The sequence below is a fragment of the Onychostruthus taczanowskii genome, unplaced genomic scaffold (genome assembly GCF_017590055.1).
Source record: "Onychostruthus taczanowskii isolate IOZ18803 unplaced genomic scaffold, ASM1759005v1 scaffold15, whole genome shotgun sequence".
In the NCBI taxonomy this organism is placed as follows: Eukaryota; Metazoa; Chordata; class Aves; order Passeriformes; family Passeridae; genus Onychostruthus; species Onychostruthus taczanowskii.
The window spans coordinates 9,684,900-9,703,094 of record NW_024498685.1 but is presented as its reverse complement, the minus strand read 5'-3'; the positions used below and the strand labels follow the sequence as shown (position 1 = coordinate 9,703,094).

At 42.4% G+C, this 18,195-nt stretch overlaps 1 protein-coding gene across 2 annotated transcripts in view; it reads right to left on the bottom strand.

Moving 5' to 3' along the window:
- Window positions 1–16,114, bottom strand: part of ADIPOR2 (adiponectin receptor 2) — a 44,159-nt gene extending 28,045 nt beyond the window's left edge. The window contains exon 1 of one of the 2 annotated variants that reach the window (XM_041398567.1): window positions 16,014–16,114. The gene's annotated coding sequence lies outside the window, so the exon portion shown is untranslated. Of the gene's footprint in view, window positions 1–7,248; window positions 7,313–16,013 lie in introns of those variants that run through there. The other variant, XM_041398566.1, reaches the window with a different exon arrangement.
- Between the last annotated feature and the right edge of the window lie 2,081 nt (window positions 16,115–18,195).

Here is an 18,195-nt window from a genome sequence, read left to right as displayed (position 1 = left end):
AATACATACTTTTAACTACTGCCTCAAGGACATCCAATTCACAAAACTGCTGAGTCAAGATGAAGAAACTAAAGTATTTAGAGTGGTGAAGATGAAGAAACCAAAAAAAAAAAATCCAGAGCTACACCATGAAGTTGAGGTTACTTCCTTTAACCCTCTACAGAGAGAATCTTTGCATGGGAATGTAAAGGGCACCAAGATAAAGCAATCCATAGGTAAGCATACCCCTGGCCTTCCTCCTAGGAAGCCTGAGTTTCAATCTCTAAAACCTGAATCAAGATCTTTTGCTGCTCCAGAAAACGCTCATAGGCCTGGAGCAATTGTATAAAAACAAACACTGCAGCCATGGTTTTAAAACCAAAGAGAATATGCACATTTCAGGCTGCAAACTTCCAACAGCAAATCATTAGGACAGCTGTCTTCAGAGCTTCTTAGTGGACATCTCTGTATTTAGATGTGCAGATTTAAGGCCTGGCTGGTGCCCAGAGGGGGCAGTTCCACTTTCCCCTCTCTGGGCAATAAACAGCTCCACTGCTCCCAGCTGCCCACCCCAGAGGCACTCTGGTGTTTGTCACAAGCCCCTCCAGGTGACTGTGGAAAAACATTAACCAGTGGGAGGGAATGAGATCATCATTTGCCATGAAACACACAAATGCTGTCAAACACGTAAACTGGGGAAACAGCTTGGACAATGTGACAAAGGGCAGCACTCCACCCTCAAAGGTTTAACTGTATATTGTATAGGCAGTATTTTTCTAACCTATGAAAAACTGGCAGTTATCTGCTGGCCTAACCTTTAATTGTTATATATGTACACACCACAGCCTTTATTATGACCTGTTGACCAAGGGCAGACCACACCTGGCACAGCAAACCATCACCTCACCAAGATCACTAATTTTAATAGAGGCCAGGTTGTAAAAAACTGACTCTTCCCAGTTTTTGGAAGCAGCTGCTCTCTAGTTTTATTCATAATCTTGATAACTTTTACTTGTGAGGTTGTGAGCTCGCTCATCAGTGTTTTGTTTTGTGGCCGACAGGTTTGGTTTACAAAATGTTTCCATTCCCATATTAGTAAAAAAATAAGAATGAAGCAAAGTTACTGCTTCACTTGCATTCAGCAATGGCATTTCTTCAGCTGAAAACAGCACATATTCCTCTCCTCAAAAGCCATAATGTTGTTTGCCACAAGTCAGACAACTAAAAAGTTGCTACTTTTCTGTAGCAAAAATGCTACAGGAACACTGTAGAAACAGCATCCACATCACAGAATTGTATCAATCTAGGATCAAATAGTGGATCATTTCAGATTCCTTGTTAACAACCAAAATTCAAGGAAAAGAAGCAGATCCACCATAACTAGACTGCATCTAATTTATGCCAATTAGAAGCAGATTTAGTCAAGTGGCTGATGTTCCACATACAACCAGGTAAAGCTACTTACTAATTACTTTACTTCCTTAATTGTAGAGAATAATTTCGGTTTTAAAAGACAAATATTGTTGAGAATTAGGAAAAGCTGATGTGAACATTTAGTCTCCTCTACATTTAGTGCCACTCCTTCAGATATAAATTTATTTCCTGGTAACACAGTTCATCTTGAATTCTGAAACAAGACCAAGGACAACGATATCGTAAGACACCAGTGATGCAATTTTAAAGCAGAAATGTTAATATTTTACTTTCTACTGTCCAATGACTAAGGAGAAATTTCAAAACATCCAAGTCCCCTTATGAGAATATTGCTAAAATGAAGTAGGGCTGTAGCTTGAACTCAAAACACATCTGCAGGTCCAAGACCAAGGGACACACAAAATGTCATCTTGCTGTGGTTTGTTTGACCAAAATGCTTTCTGCCAGTACCACTGTGTTTCCCACAGAGGTTTTTGCTGCAGTCTGTGGTCTAACCAGTACAGCTATCCCAGTGTAAATTCTAGGACTGAAACAGTTTAAGATCATGAACATGTTTCATGTTAACTTACAAGTAATCAGGAAGCATTTGTGAATATACATTAGATGTTTTCTATGACTTAAGACCACTTATCAGTGCATTCAGACAATCATTTTGGGATGGGGGGTGTATGTGTGTAACACACATCGCTTTCAACTCAAAGAAAAAAACCCTCAAAACCAGAAAAACCCTCCAAACACACAATGGAATAAAAAAAATGCTGCCAATGAGCTGGGCAATGAGGAACACGTACCTTCTAATACTTTCAATGCAAAAAAAATATTGTGTCCCTACTTTGAAGCATGTAATTGCCATCCACCCTTTGTAACAGAGCTACACTGCTTGCTAAGCACAATGAGGACTGGCTGTAACATTGGATTAGTGACAATCAGCACCAATACAGGAAAATAAAGATTATTTTTTCTGTCAAACTATCTACAGGAGATAATTTACAACATAAAACTCCAACAACAGCCGATTAAGCAAAAAAATCTTCAAGGGAAACAAAGTTTACACTTATGAAAATCTCTTATTACAAAACAAGAATAAAGGCTTAATTTCACATAAACAGAAAAAGTTAGACACCCAGGCTGCCTTAATCATATGCAGAATACAGCATTTACTCTAATTATGAAATTCATAAAAGAAAATACAGCATTATGTGAAGCATTCCAGTAAGCAATGCTGGATGTATATCATAGTTAAGCACTACACACACAGCTCCCCACAAGGCAGTGTAAGACAGGATTGCTCCACGATCATTTTCTCCTGCTCAAGGGCCTGGAGTCATAAGAGGGTCAGCAACACCCTTCCTAGACTTGCAAGTGACATCTGGGGACATGAAATGAGGGGAAAACCATAGCCATGCAGCCCTGTAAATGCAGCAATTCCAGCAGGAGCCCATGTGCTCCCCATCGAGCCACAAGGCCAGGACTGAGATCCAGCAGGCTTCCTCTGTAAGAACTTCAGATTTATGCAGTTTAGCTGTGACAGCAGCTTTTCCAACTGCCCAGATGCCATTTACTTTTGTTTACCTTGGTGTGTTATAACCTCTAGTTATATTCCACAGAAAGAGGAATTTACAGTGATGTTGAGAAATACTGGCCTAGCACGCCAACAGTGGAGAAAGAGGATGCAGTGCACGGGAGCACAGGCATGGGACATGAGGCAGGACACAGAGACAGGACACAGCCTTGCCACCAGGACACCCCTCAGCTAAAAAACTCATTAATGCACAGTTAAAAAATGCAGACCTATAGCTGAGCAAACCTGGCTTTAGGGGCAACAAAGAAATAGTAACTAACATACATAAAGGGCAACCATACACAATAAATTCAGAGATAACCTGAAGCTTTAGACCAATGAAGAGAGAAAAGAGGAATAAAAACATACTAGCAAAAATACCAAGGAAAGTCAAGTGGATCCTAGGGAGAGGAACAGAAACATCCAACAGATGAAGAAACAGCCAACATCCAGCTCATACTCCCCACAACAAATGACTCCTAGGGCTGATAACCTCTGTTACCTTCTCCAGCAGTCCAAAGCAGCAATGGAAGGGTAGAAATAAATCACAGAGAAGCGACAGAAACCAAAGAAGTCCATGTGTTACAATTTTAGCTGTATTTGACAACATTTTCTCATATGTAACTGTAACATTCTTCTTAGAATCACTAGTCAGATGTTCAGAAAGAAAAAACTGAGTCACACTGTTAAGATTTCTATTGTACCAGCAATAAATTCTGGGCCATACCTGCACACACGTCACTTTTATAAACAGACACATGCACAAGGGGTACTTCCTCTTTGACCACAAACAAGAACATAACAACAAAGGTGAAGAAATGCAAGACTCCATCCATTGTTGTCTTCAAAGTGTTACAGGAAAATTACAATAGAATAACAAGGTCTGAAACAGCCCCAGGAAAAGCAACCAAATGGGCCACCTGAACTGGTAACATTCTCTGCCCAGAGAGGGAACTCTGTGCTGGGGTGAGCTGTCAGTGCTGTTTTGCACCCAAGCTGGGGTGAGCTGTCAGTGCTGTTTTGTACCCAAGCTGGGGTGAGCTGTCAGTGCTGTTTTGCACCCAAGAGCCTTTCATACACGTTCCTACAACAGCACCCAAGCACCCACCAGTGAGCCTGGCATTCACTGTCTGTGCTTTCTGTTTGCAGAAAGAATCTCTCTATATCTAGACAGGAGACACTCCATTTCTTTGAAAAGCTTTAAGAACAGGAAGGAAACATGGCCAAGTTGATAAGCCTTCACAAACTTAAGAGTAGGAAGGGTAGGAATTTCAGTTGATTTCCTGGACAAGGGCCCAGATAGAAGGAACACGAGCAGAAAGCAAGAACTGGGTCAGCAAACTACTGAATAGTTATTTGTCCTAGTTTTCAAATACTTACTGAAGGTACTCTTGCCCTAGCCCAACTGCATCTGTAAGGGGTTAACACATGTAGAACTACACAGAAACTCTTCTGGAAAGAAGAAAATAATACCTTAGGCTGACAGCACCTACTGTCAATGGAGTTAGCAAATAAAGAACCTCTTTCTAGGATGAGTTTGTTCTCTCTCTGTCAGAAAAAGAAACTAATGTTATTTTGATGTGAAGACAAGCTATCATATCCATGGGTGTGACCAAGATGCAACACAGCTCTTTAGATTCACCTGATGTGCACAGACAGACAGAAGACACAGGCCAAGCTTCTCAACAGAGACTGAGTGCTACATATAGAAGGCAGTGCAACACAGCTCTTTAGATTCACCTGATGTGCACAGACAGACAGAAGACACAGGCCAAGCTTCTCAACTCAACAGAGACTGAGTGCTACATATATAGAAGCCAGCCACTGATTTGTATGCCAAAGGTGTACTCAGCTGAGTTCTCTGGCTGAGAACTCCATACAGGGGGTCAGATCTGAACAGAGCAAGACCACTGCCTTACCCACTTGTATCCCCAGGTACACCATTATGGAAAGCAAGAAAGGCTCTCTTCCAATATTGACAGCACAGTAGTGGCACACATGATTTTGGAAAAAAAGGAGACACTGACAGGCTGTAAGTCCTAAGAAAGTCAATAAGTGTTGTGAATTTAATACATGAAGAAAAGCAGAAGGAAAACCTTGGAGGACCCTCAACCTGCCTAGATAACCAGGCAAGCCCTGACCTACGTAGATAAGCAAGCAGATGTAGCTAAGTAAACAAGAAATGAAACAAACCTTGAACTTCTGAAATACAAAATCCAATATCTATTTTTAATATGTGCTAGTTAATGTGTAATAGTTCATAAGTTTTACATCACATTTACACAAATTTTACACATTTACTAAATTATTCGAGAGAAGGTTCTGTTTGTGAGAGGAAAGAAAACTTTACATGAAACCAGAGCTGACTACGCAAAACTGCAGTTAAGATTTCAACACAGCACAAGGTTTCCTAATCTTGTGTCTACAACAGCACCACCCCAAACAACACTAAGAAAAATGATGATACCAACCACTGCCCATCAACCAAGGTAAGGTCATACAGAGTTAGCAGATCAGGCTGGGTGACCTCAAACACAAAAAAGTAGTTTTTGACACAGCAACAGGCAAACCTTGGAACCTTTTGCTACAGAATGAGGATTCACAGGGAAAATGGACAAATATGCAGTGTAAATCCATCAAGCCCAAGAAGCCACCTTTAGCTCTAAAAACCTCTCTGAATACCAGTGCTTGTCTGTCTGTCTTATGTTGCTTGCACATTCATGCTTAGAAGCTACTTTCTTCCTTAGGGGATGGACATCCTCACTAAAAACTCTCTAAAAGAGTTCTCTCTGAGGAAGGATAGCAAAGGGGCTAATGCATACAAACAAAATAGAACAGGAAAGAAGTCAAATTATAATGAGACAGAAAAAAAACTCTGTAGAAGAAAGGATGAGGACTGAAACAGAAACTTTCCTAGGGACACCAGGCAAAGCACCCTAAGAATACCAATAGCTGCCCAAAGGCATCCAAGAAGCCAGCGGGCACTACCCTGAGGGGCTCTGGCCAGCAACTTACATAAGAGGAGAAGGGGAAAGAAAAACCCTGTGGCTGCCAGGTTTCTGCCTTCTCCCCTGAATGGTCAGCTTGGCTGGGTGGCTCTGCAGCTTGGCCAGGTTTCAGACTCAAAGGGTACAACTAGAAAGGTCAGGGACAGAGCACAGTCAAAGGCTCAGTTAGAGGTGCTGCAACCTGGCACATTTGGCAGCCTCATGTCAGGATTTCATCCTGCAGCCAGGGACACATCAGTGACCCGTGCCAGGAACACGGCCAGGCACAGCTCTCACACTCCCCACATCTCAGCACCAGTGACACACAGCCTGCTGAGCACAACCAGCCCAAAGCTGCTTGTTCTCTCTGCTTTCAGGGAGGTCTTGTCACTGGAAGCATGGGTGACACACAGGGGCAAGAAAACTGAGCAAGTGAAGCACAAGAACATAAAGATGTTTCTGCAGCAGGGCTGGGAGGCAGGGTGGGCATCACACAGCCTGCCTGGATTACACACAAGAGGGTGCTCAGAGAGCCTCAGGAGGCAGAAGCCTAAGCAGTAACTCCACAGTGAAGGCACAATCCTGAGCCAGAGGTAGTTTTACTAGTTTGTGTTATAGCTCTCCTGGAACTTCAAGTTGCAATGAAATCAACTTGCTTGTTTCTAGAGACTTAAAGAAATCAAAACACTCAGCATGCCCAAATTTTTGTTCTTACATACAGGCTAGATAAAACCTGTTAACTATGATTTTTAACTTCTTTCAGGGATAGTGTTTAAACTGTCACACAGAAATCTGATGTCACTGATTTACACTGATGAAAGTAAGAACAGTAGGTGCAAATGGAAAAGAAAAAAATGTTTAAATAAGCCACCCCACACAAAAAAAAACCTAAAACAAAAACAAAAACCAAACTGACAAAACAACAAACAAAATAAACCCTTCTAAAATTCATTGCTACAGTTTTCCTCCTGAAGGGGAAAAGAATGACACCTTCCAGTCCTGTCTCTGACTGTTTTATATTCTGCTGCAGTTCACTTCGACAATCAACTCCAATCTGGAAGCCCCACTTGTCACACTGTCACCCTGTTACAGAAACATTTAAATTTGTCATAAGCCTCATTTCTGAGAAATACAACAGAGAACAACAAAACAGACAGATCTTGTACCTTCCACATGGAGTAACACACAGCAGTTATCTTAACCACTGCAATAATTTTCCCCAACACACCTGCTCTCTTGACAAACAGCTGTGCTACCTGTGAGGCAGCACAGATCAACTTCTCTCACCTCACACTCCTCCCTGGTTCTTGGTGTTTGTATTCAAGCTTGGGAAGGTTACAGTCCAAGATTCCTACAAGAAAGATGTGTAATCAACATGAAGGCTGTTTCTCCAAGATAACAAAAAACTATGTAATAAATTTACACAGAGGGGGAAAAAAATCCAAAGAGTATGTGTTCTATGCAGAGGCTTGTAAACATTTACATCACACTGGATGACAAAATGCATGCATTCATCTAAATTAACACCCTTCCATTTTTGTAGACTCACTCACCCAGATAACTTTGACTTAAACTCCACACAGTTACAGCTAAATTGCATAAAGATGCATCAGCACAAAACCAAGGAAAGCAGGAAATTTTCAACCATCTCCACTATATCATTCTCTACAAAATGTTCAACTTAACTCCAAATACCATATCTTATCCAAACTCTCTGCCAAACAAATCTCTGCCTCGGTACTTGTTAAAGCTGATTTATTACTGTCAAATACATTAATCTGCATGTTAATCTGCCTCAGGTCACTTGAAGTTAGTGAAAAGGGACCTTTGTCAAGCCATACAAAATGTTGCTTTTGGTCCACATGGGAGTTTGAAATCAGAGCTTGGGAGAGATCCTCTACGACATAAATATTATAGCACGAAAACAGCAAGGAATGCAGAAGACTTCCTGTAATCCATTTCCATTTTCTCTGCTTCACTTCATGCCATGTTGTTAAAGCCTAAAAATTTCCCTAAATGAGGGCTCAGTTTATCTTAGGATCCTGTGTCACTGCAGTTGTAAAGCACCAGCATGACAGCTTCAATCTGACATTCACTGCACTCCAGTGGAGGAGGGAAGGCTTGTAATTTATACAACCTACTTCATCCATACTGCAAGTAGTACACCAGCCAGAAAATCTGGCTCCAACATTACACACACTACATTATGTACAGTGAGTGCTGGTAATATTTCTACACAAAGCCTTACATCCAACAGTTTAAACTTCCCCAGCTGCATGGCTTCCTTATTCAACATTTCCAACAGAAAGCAGAACTGGTTTTCACTAGCAGACCACTTGCTTCCTAATATAATCAATTCTCTAGACAACTTACCAGACGATCCAAGATTTCGGTACAAGCAAATCAAAAGTTCAAAGATGAATAAAGACTGTTGGGCAATCCCTGAAGGGAAGCAGTTTTAACCTACACATCCTGCATGTTTGCTTAGCAACTGGATCACCAGAAGCAGCACAATGTATTGGTCCTGGTCTATTCCCTGTCACATCCCCTGAAGAAGCAGTCTCGGATGCAAGCAGCAGCAATGAGTATACTCCCCACCTTTCCTTTTTATGTTTGCCTAGTAATTAATTTTAAGTGCCAGCAATTCTCAATTGCTCCATCATTAGCATGACTAAATGTCATTCTACGATAGGAATTATACAACTATGCTTTGGTCAACCCCAAATACCACCACTGTTACCTGTGACTCTGAATGTTGTAACAAATAACATGCTTATGAACTGTTCATTTATTACAAAGACATTACTTCCATTACTGTCCAATTCATGAGTCCCTTCAGCCTGAAATGAGAAAGTGTTACCTCAAAACAGGATCTTCAAGAAGGAAGCACTGAGCTTTAAAGAAGTTTTAATGTCTACATGTGATAGTCTCTCAAAACGTAATGTGATTTCCAGTGGAAGTACAAGAACTACTGGACACATCACACTTACTGCTAAAAGAACAGAAATGTGGAATGCCTTTTCAAGGATGGCCTTAGCCTACAAAAAAAACCACTCATGTGAGTCTTGCAGGCAGATAAGCCCTCAGGCACTTGTATAATAATGAACTATTGAAGCAGAGCCAAGACATGAGTTTTCAGAGGAAAACAGTCATGGGTTCTGTGATCATGCTTTGTTTCTCACAATGACTTTACTGTGATGTGTAACAAGGGGCTGTTTGATCCAGTTAACCAGTCCAGAAAAAGTCAGCTGGAAAGGGCTCACATGAAGGGATGAAAAACTAATGTGCTTTGAGAGCATCTTGTACCACCTTTCCAACAGCATTTTAAGACTCAGCTGCCCCCAGGCCAACGCGTGTGCTGGCTGTTCACAGTCCTGCAGAGCTGAACTGCTACATCAACCCTGAGTTTATCTGAGGACTTGAGACTGTGGAGTATTATCTCTGATAGTCTTGTACATCACCTGCCTTTGCCCACACTGACCCATACCCTGAAGTCCTTCCAAATCAGTTGGCACAGCTGGCATTTTCACAGCATCACGCGCTGCTTGGGTGTTTGGGGCACAAACAGTTAGGCCAGGGCTCTGAAACTTGGTCAGCTTCTCTTGATGTTCATAAGCTTAACTTAAAATTGGGTTTGCCTTCAACACAGAATACATCCTACCCTTAAACTCTAGAGTATAGGTTCAAGGCTAAATTAGAAGAGTTTTACAGACAAAGTAACTAAAACCAACAGACACCTCCTCAGATACTTCAGCAACAAGTCACTTCCTACTGAATCAAAGATTTCTTTTGTAACCCAGAAAGTTTTAACATTTTATTACTGACCTTCTTTCTTTACAGTCCTGGTTGATATAAGAACAGCAGAAGAAACACCTATGAAAAATCCTAACAGAGGGAAATGAGGCTTTAGCAAATCACACTCTGTGTTTTTGGGGGATGATCTAAAAAGAGAACATATAATTGGTATGTATTTATAATTAAATAATACTGTATTTATATTTAAATTTCCTCTTCTATACCAAAAATGTATTTGAAAATTGCCCCTTGAGAAACACCTTACAAATCAAGTCTAAGATACCTAGCAACTTCCTTCCCTGCATTAGTGAAGCTCGTAAAAAGGAAAGGATTTTTATAAGCCATCTATCATTGAACTATTTCTGTAATGCTGCAGATTTCACATGGTTGCCAATTACTAAAACATCAGAGAGCAGGAAGTCAAGGAGCAGTTGCACTTAACCATGGACATTAAGATAACCATGACACAAGCCTTTTTCAGCATCCTCCTTCTAGCTTGGAGTATATAAAGGTCAGAAAACCACTAAGTAAAGCTTTTGTTGACTTTGTTATGCTTTTCTCAACTCTCAGAACACTCACCTCAGAAAATAATCCATTTTGTTCCCCACTGAAGATACAGCAGGCAGAAAGCCAATAGTTGGCACTCTGTCACACAGCTACTTTAATAAAAATTATGAATAGGCTCTTACTTTTATTTCTACAATCATGTTCCATTAAAACAAAAAACTATTTGCCTAAAAGATTAATATTGAGAACAGCCCAACATTGCTGTGACCAGTCTTGCAATGCCATATGCCATTCTAGAAAATACACACACACAATTCTTAAACTAACACAATTTGCAAAGCACATTGTTCTTCACAAGATAATTGGCTGTATCATCTCATAACTTCTGGAAGTACCAGATTCCACCACTAACTTACCTCCACAGCTTTAGTATCTGTCTAAGTAATACATGGCCACAAATTGCACCAGCCGTGGAGACCAACACATAAATTAAAGCATTAGGGAAGAAAACAGAAAAAGTGAATCCTTCAGTTTACACCTGGGAATGACAACTGCTCAGTCTCAGGAGCAGCCCACCAGGAAATGCAGTAGTGTCCATGACAAACCCATACCTAAGCTGTCAGCTGAGAGATGCTGAAATGCATGTGACTCTTCATCCCAAGTCCTGCTAGGCAGCCACTTCCTTGTTCCTTGTTCCAAATGCTGAAATCCCTTTTCCCTGCAGCTAAAAGCCTCCCAGGACTGACATACAGCCAGCCTCAGCTATACTTATCTTTGCACTGCATGGCTTTTTCAAACAGCTCCCATTGCTGTCCAGGAGATATGGATATGGTTCTAGTACAGGCAAGAATTAAAGATTAACTTATGGAATTTTACCACCAGCTAAAAGAATTTTACCATTCAGACTTAATCTAAGTAGCCAGAGTTGGTATTTGCTCTCAAAAGACAGCTTTTACTGCTTCTCTTCAACTATTTCATTTCCATCACAAGTTCTGTATTTTACAGAAAACAGAAACAATGTACAGATAAATGTGACCTTGAAGTCCTTATCATGGTTACACCTCCCAAAATCTAGTGTCACCTACCAAATAGTTTGAACAAGAAATCAAAGGAGCACAAGTAAGGGCCTTCAATGAAGTCTGTAGAATTACATGAAGAAAATATTTCCTATAGCAGGAAGACCCATGCCTCATTCCCTCAAGGAACAGCCTGTTATTCAGATATTCATAAACATCCAATTTACTAACACACACATACTTATGACAACATTTTGAGAAAAATCAAACTTGACAAGTAAAAAAACATCCATCAGTAAGGAGCTAAAACAGGAACCTCGCCAGAATGCTGTCATTAAAACAGAGAAAAGCCCACTAAAGGCTCCTACCAGTAAAATGACCTGTAGAACTGCTTAACACATCCAGTGATCTCCTCAAAAATCCCACAGCACATAAATTGTCATCCTCTAGACCTAAACAGAGCAGCACAATTGACCCTGGCTTCAAACAAAGAATGGCAGTCTGCAATCCTCTAAGCAGATGGAACCAACATGTTGGGGAAAAAGAGCTTTTAATTTGGTTAAGAAGAGAAGGAGGAAAAGTAGATGAACAGATAGGAGAAATCGCTTTGGTGTACTTGTGATAAAGCAGCCTAGTGACACCTTATCTTTGAATATATATAGGTGGTCACAGATACCCTTAGAAAAACAACCATTTCCACAACACAAACCACTCTGGCAGACAGCTGGACTCTCACAGGATCTATTCAAATGCAGGCAACACTGTAACATTATGACATCGATATCTGGTGTACCTTTGGTTTTCACCTTTAGGTGAGAAACATGTACATTTAGCATTTTGAGATAAAACACTAGCAGAAAGAAGAGAATAAAACAGGGCAAAAAAAAAAAAAAAAAGGAAGTAGCCTTTCCTATAGCAGGTTTGCAGAGCACTCAGATGTGCTGGCAGAACACTGAAATACCCACTTTGAGTATTCAGATATGACTTTCAGCCCATTCTGCAAGTAAATTGTCTGCTCTCTTGCCTACTGCTGTCTAAAGGTAGCTCAGAGCCAATGATTACAGCTCTGCCTGTTCCAACGCTTTCCTCCTGTAAATAGTGCCTGACTATTTTCTGTTCTCACAAGGGCTTAATTAGTCCTGTTCACAGAGTGCTACAGCAGCTGGCACATCCCAGCAGACTCCATTGCATTTTCACAGCTATTGAAATCCATCTGAACCATGCAGCACACTTTTCTATACTAACCATTATGTGTCCTGGGAAATTTACATCCACCTATAAATTTGAAGACCCCTTTCTGCAGTCAGTTTAACCACAGGACAGCCCTGAGATGTCCCAAAATCACTGACACACAGTTCACAGAATTCCAAAGAATCCTGCCTGGTCAGAACAAGAGACTCTCTCCTCCACCAACAGAGCAGCAGAGACCTGCAACTCCAGAATACAGGAGTAATCATGTTAAATCAGAAAGCAAAATACTACTCAGACATACAATATTTGCTTTTCATATTTCTAAGCACCTTAATTTTGCCAACTCACTTCAAGTTCTTTGCTATTTCTCAAATCAAGTAGCAACAGCATAAGATGTGTGGCACCTCCTTTCCTGCCTGCTTAGCCCCTCAGCAGCTGCCAGGAGCCAACGTGGTGAGCAGCCCTCTGGAAACAGAAAGTCTGTCACCCTGTCCTGGAAGGGAACCTTGAGGTTCGTTGTCAAGCTGGACTAAGATTATATTTTTTTATGTCAAACCACTGAGGCAAACTTTCCAGAAAATATATGTAATCACTGGGCAAGTTCAATTTTACAGTTACATGATGGTAAAAGTCTGCATGTCACACTCCACAACCCAGAAGGCAGGAGGTTGTTCTCTTCAAAGCTCTGCAACAGGAACTATGTGAAAACAAGTCACCTCCTGCTTCTTATCAGCTTACAACACTGATCTGCAGCATCCTACTTCAAAAGTCAAATGTTCCAGTAGTAGGAGCATATTCAAATAAACAAATGAAAGTTTAAAATGTTTTCAGAAATCAGTTTCCTGAAGAATCAGAACCAGAATCTTATTTGTTTCCATATTCTTAATTTTTGAAAACCAGTTTTTTTGTTAAACTTCTCTTGACAGAGTGCTTTAAAAAGCAGAGGCAGACAGTCACCATGTTAAGCACAACCAGCTGAAATAAGTCTTGTAAAAAGACAAGGCATTTATAACAAGTTCTATCAGAAATCAATAGTTTAATAATCCTCCCCTTAAACACTGTCCCAAATACTTCTTCATAATCACCACCATTATCTTGTGTAACGTCTTTTCAAATCTACCAACACCGTCTGTCAGAAAATTCACTGAATGACTCAGACAGACACTTTCAAATCATAAATACTCAAAACTGCTACTTCCATTTCAGAACTACTTCTGTTCAAGGATTTGAACTGCTGATGGCATAATAATCCACCAACCTCCTGAAGTTTCCTCATCAAGATTTTCCTCGTGCACAAATAGCACGTCCACTGATGAAAGCAAGCCTTGCTTCTTTGCACAGGGTCTTGGACAACATGGTTATGCAATCCAAAACCTGTAAAACTTGCAAAATTTTTAGTTCCTAATATTGAGTATCTTTTGTACATGAATGCCTGACACAGCTCCTTGAACATGCAACTGAAGACATGAGATAACAGCAGAGATCCCAGCATTAAAATCACTGGCATTACATGCCCTGCCAATTCCCATTAATTTTCCTTCATCACAGATCTACAGAAACACTTGCCCAGAGCAAGCACAGGCTTTCCAAAGCTCAGCCTTATAATCCTGTGTCCAGGAGTCAGGCTTTCAGTCTGAATCTCATCCATATTGCCAAAACCACAGGTCACTAGCCACTTGCCATACTCATAGCAATGCCAGCAGCACTGATTTAAGTCCATTAGGGCAAAGGCTGGGGGTATGGGGTGATGGAAAGCCCCATGGGTCTGGCTCTCTTGTCTCTCTAAGACAATTTAAGCTTCTACACCCATGGCATTTTAATCTGTATTTGAGAATATACATATAATATATAAAAATCTGTTGGAGAAATTTTCACCATGAAAGGTTTGAAGTACGCCAAAAATACACTCTTGTCCTTCACACCACATTATGTTTTCAGATCTGATTTATGCTCAGAAAGCATCATTTTCAAAACCTGGACTAGGTTGGGATGCAGCTTTTAGCTCCCCCATCACTTATTCTGATTCAGTTTTCCACATTAGCAACTATCCTCCATGGCTTTCACAGCAAAGCTGCCAACAACCTCATTCACAACATTTAGTTGTCAGCTCAGACGAGGAAATGATTTCTGTATTGTATCAACTAATATTACACTCCCAACACAGCAATGACCTCCTTTTAAGTTGCATACTAACACACACTTATAGTCTTCTTACAGGTTTAGGTGTCACAGAACAGATGAAGTTCACACATTATTAATAAGCTATCCCTATAATGCAAGCACCGCAGCAGGAAACCTTCTTAACTGCAAGTGGCTGGCAACCCGACAGGAAAAGAAAAAAACTAACTCCTAACACAAACTTCCTTTCTCCTATAAACAAGGCTAGGTCACAGCCAAAGATAACAAGGAAAACTGGCCATGTTTCATGATCGTGCTGCACCCATAACTCCAAGACACAACGCCTACTTTTGTTGATCACAAACATATTTTCATTGTTACAGCAGCTACCACAAATCTGAAGTGGTCTCAGTAAGCTTCTGCAGCAAACAAGCACCTCCACACTGAAATACTACAGAAAGGACTCTGAGGATTTTTACAATTCAGCTCTTCACTGACTTCCAGAACAGACCTGTGAAGCCCAGAGCCAGGATGAAGCCAGAAATTCGATACTCCGTGACACTGACTACAGCAAGGGAGTGAAAACAGGAGTATAAATTACACTCTAACCAGATTATGCCAAGAAGGCTTTGCCCAGAGGACCTGGCCAGTTTCATACAATTCGATCAATTCTTAAAAATACACGATGTGGTTGTGATACACAAGAGAATTCAGCTACCTGAAAAGCTTCAATGCTGCATGAAGAACACAAAGTTGCTTTATACAAGAGGTAACATCTAAAAGCTCTTCTGCTGTGTGACAAGTGCACGATAGTTTACATACACAAAGTGACAAAGCCCGTATAACAAAAAAAAAAAAGTTATAATTTAATATTAATGGTTTTCTCAAAACAAATGCCCACATATCTACTGAAGCCACAGAATCAACTGAGCTGTAAGGCTAAGACAAACACAAGAAGAAAGTAACACTGCTTGAAAACCCCAGCAAAGAACAACAGCTGTCATCTCTCCTTTGTTTTCCAGGCGATTACCATATGTTTCAACGTCTTTGTTGTTCATCCCAAGCAAACAAGAAATATAACCCTGAGTCCCTCAGGAGAGGGAAAAAAAAAAAAAAAAACAAAAAAAAAAAACAACCAAACCAACAAAACTTTTAAAAAAGTTTCTTCTGATGCCACTTGAGAATATCCAAACTGTGGCTACTCTATATCAAATATTTATATTACACTATCTAGTGATGGTAACTCCAGTGCTTATAGATGTAAGCACTTAAAAACACTCTGCTGTCAAAGAGGGTTCCCACACTGTGCAAGCAGAGGAATTATTACTTCTGTCGCCGCCGTAAGAAGATTTCAGGCGCAGCAGCAGATTGCCCTGCCCTGACAAGCAACAAGTGCACGGAAGGCTATAAACAAGACCCACTTACGGTGCTCTTGACCCACTTAGAGCGCTCCACTGCCCAAAGCCTGCTCCTGCAGCCGGCGATTCCGCCGTGCCCCACAGCGAACTCGCTGACCGCGGGCTCGGGGCCGGAAGGACGCGCAGCGGGCCCAGCCCGGCCCGGCCCGCGTACGGAGGAGGCGGCGCCGAGGGCGCGCAGCCGCACCGAGAGCGGAGCGGGGCCCGGCAGCGGGGTCATCCCCCTCCCTCCCGGGAACAGCTTCGTGGAATGCGTGGGGAAAGAGTTCTGAGATATCGGGTCCGGCCTGTGGCCAGACACCACCTTGTTATCTAGACCGTGTCCACTCTTTCCGTAAACACCTCCAGGGACGGTGACTCCCCCGGCTCCCTGGGCAGCTTATTTCTTCTTCTCTGAAGTTCTTCCGGATGTCCAACCTAAGCCTTCAGCTGGCACACTTTAAGACTATGTGCTCTCGTCCTGTCGCTGTTCCCCGGGAGCAGAGCCCGACCCCCAGCTGGCTGCACCCTCTGTCAGGGCGTTGTAGAGAGCCACGAGGTCTCCCCTGAGCCTCCTTCACTCCAGGCTAAACAGCTCCCTCAGCTACTCCTTGTGAAACGTGTCCAGGCCCTTCACCAGTTTCATTGCCCTCGTATGGACTTGTTCCAGCACCTAAAAGTTCTTCCTGAAGGGCCCAGAACTGGACACAGCACTTGAGTGTGGCCTCACCAGTGCCCAGTACAGGGGGTCAGTCACTGCCCGGTCCTGCTGGCCACAATCTTCTTTTTCATTTCTCACACTTATACAGGCCGGGATGCCGCTGGCCGTCTTTGCCACCTGGGCACTCTGCTGGCTCATGTTCAGCTGATTGTCGACCAACACTCCCAGGTCCTTTTCCAGCTGGCTTTCCAACTGCTCTGTCCCCAGCCTGCATCACTACGTGGGCTTGTTGTGGTCAAAGAATGGAAGGGATTGGCAAAGAACGGAGTTTCCAGCCCTCAGCCATGGCCTCCAGGCTGGAGCAGCTTCCCCTTTTCAGGGCTTCCTATGTGCCCTGAGCAGGCAGAGTGTCACCCTCTCCTCTCGGAATCAGCATCAGGGGAAACCCCAGCACTTCCATCACCACGAGACCACCTGTGGGAACAGCCCAGAGCCATCCAGGCACAGCACAACTCACTGCAGGGAAGGTGCTCAACAGAACACATACCAGAAAGGACAAAAAGAATCATGATCAGCAGCTGTAAATCCCCAAATAACTGTAATTAACCCCCTATTCTAATACAATTGTCATATCATGCTCGTGGCCTCCATCCATCAGTCTACTCCTGCAGGACCTGAAGCTGTTACTAAAATCTCTTCTTTCTTAGCTGTGTTTAAATGCCAGTTGAGATCTATTTTTGGTTTTGCGCTAGAAGAGAACATTGGGAGGGGATCTGAATGGGGGTCTGAATGTGTCTGAATGGGGGTGCCAAGAGGATGGAGCCAGGCTCTTCTCAGTGGTGCCAGGCAATAGGACAAGAGGCAACGGGCAGACACTGATGCACAGGAAATTCCACCTGAATATGAGGAAGAACTTCTTTACTGCACAAGTGACCATGCACTGGAACAGAATGTCCAGAGAGGGTGTGAAATCTCCCTTTAGGGAGATATTCCAGAACCATCTGGACACAGTCCTGTGTCCCAAGCTCTGGGATGGCCCTGCTCGAGCAGGGAAGTGGCAGCAGGTGACTGCTGTGGTCCCTTCCAGCCTGACCCAGTGTGTGATTCTGTGGTGTGGACATCCCTGTGTCCAGGGCAGCTGGAGGAGGGGGAAGAGGCCTCACTGGGCAGGCTGGCCAGCCTGTCCAGAGCCCAAACACCTGTGTCTGGTGTAGAGGCACGGAGGGGGAGCACCAAAGAGAACAAGAACTTGCCCTGTTAAGGAATGGGAAGTGTTGCCTGAGCAGCGGGAAAACCTGTGTGACGTGGAGATTTCACCTCCCAAAATAGTGTCCTTGTGGGAAATGGTGGAAACCCTACACCTGCATGTTTTACAGTGAGACCAGTCAAAACACGAAGGGAGCACTGCTCTGTTAGAGGACAAGCTTAGCAATTGCCAGGGAGAATAACTGGATAATTTGGAGAGCCTGTCTGTAATTTGTGTGGCTCTATGTACTTTAGTGCTTTGCTGAGCCAATACACTTGTCCCCACACCCAAACATTTTAGCTC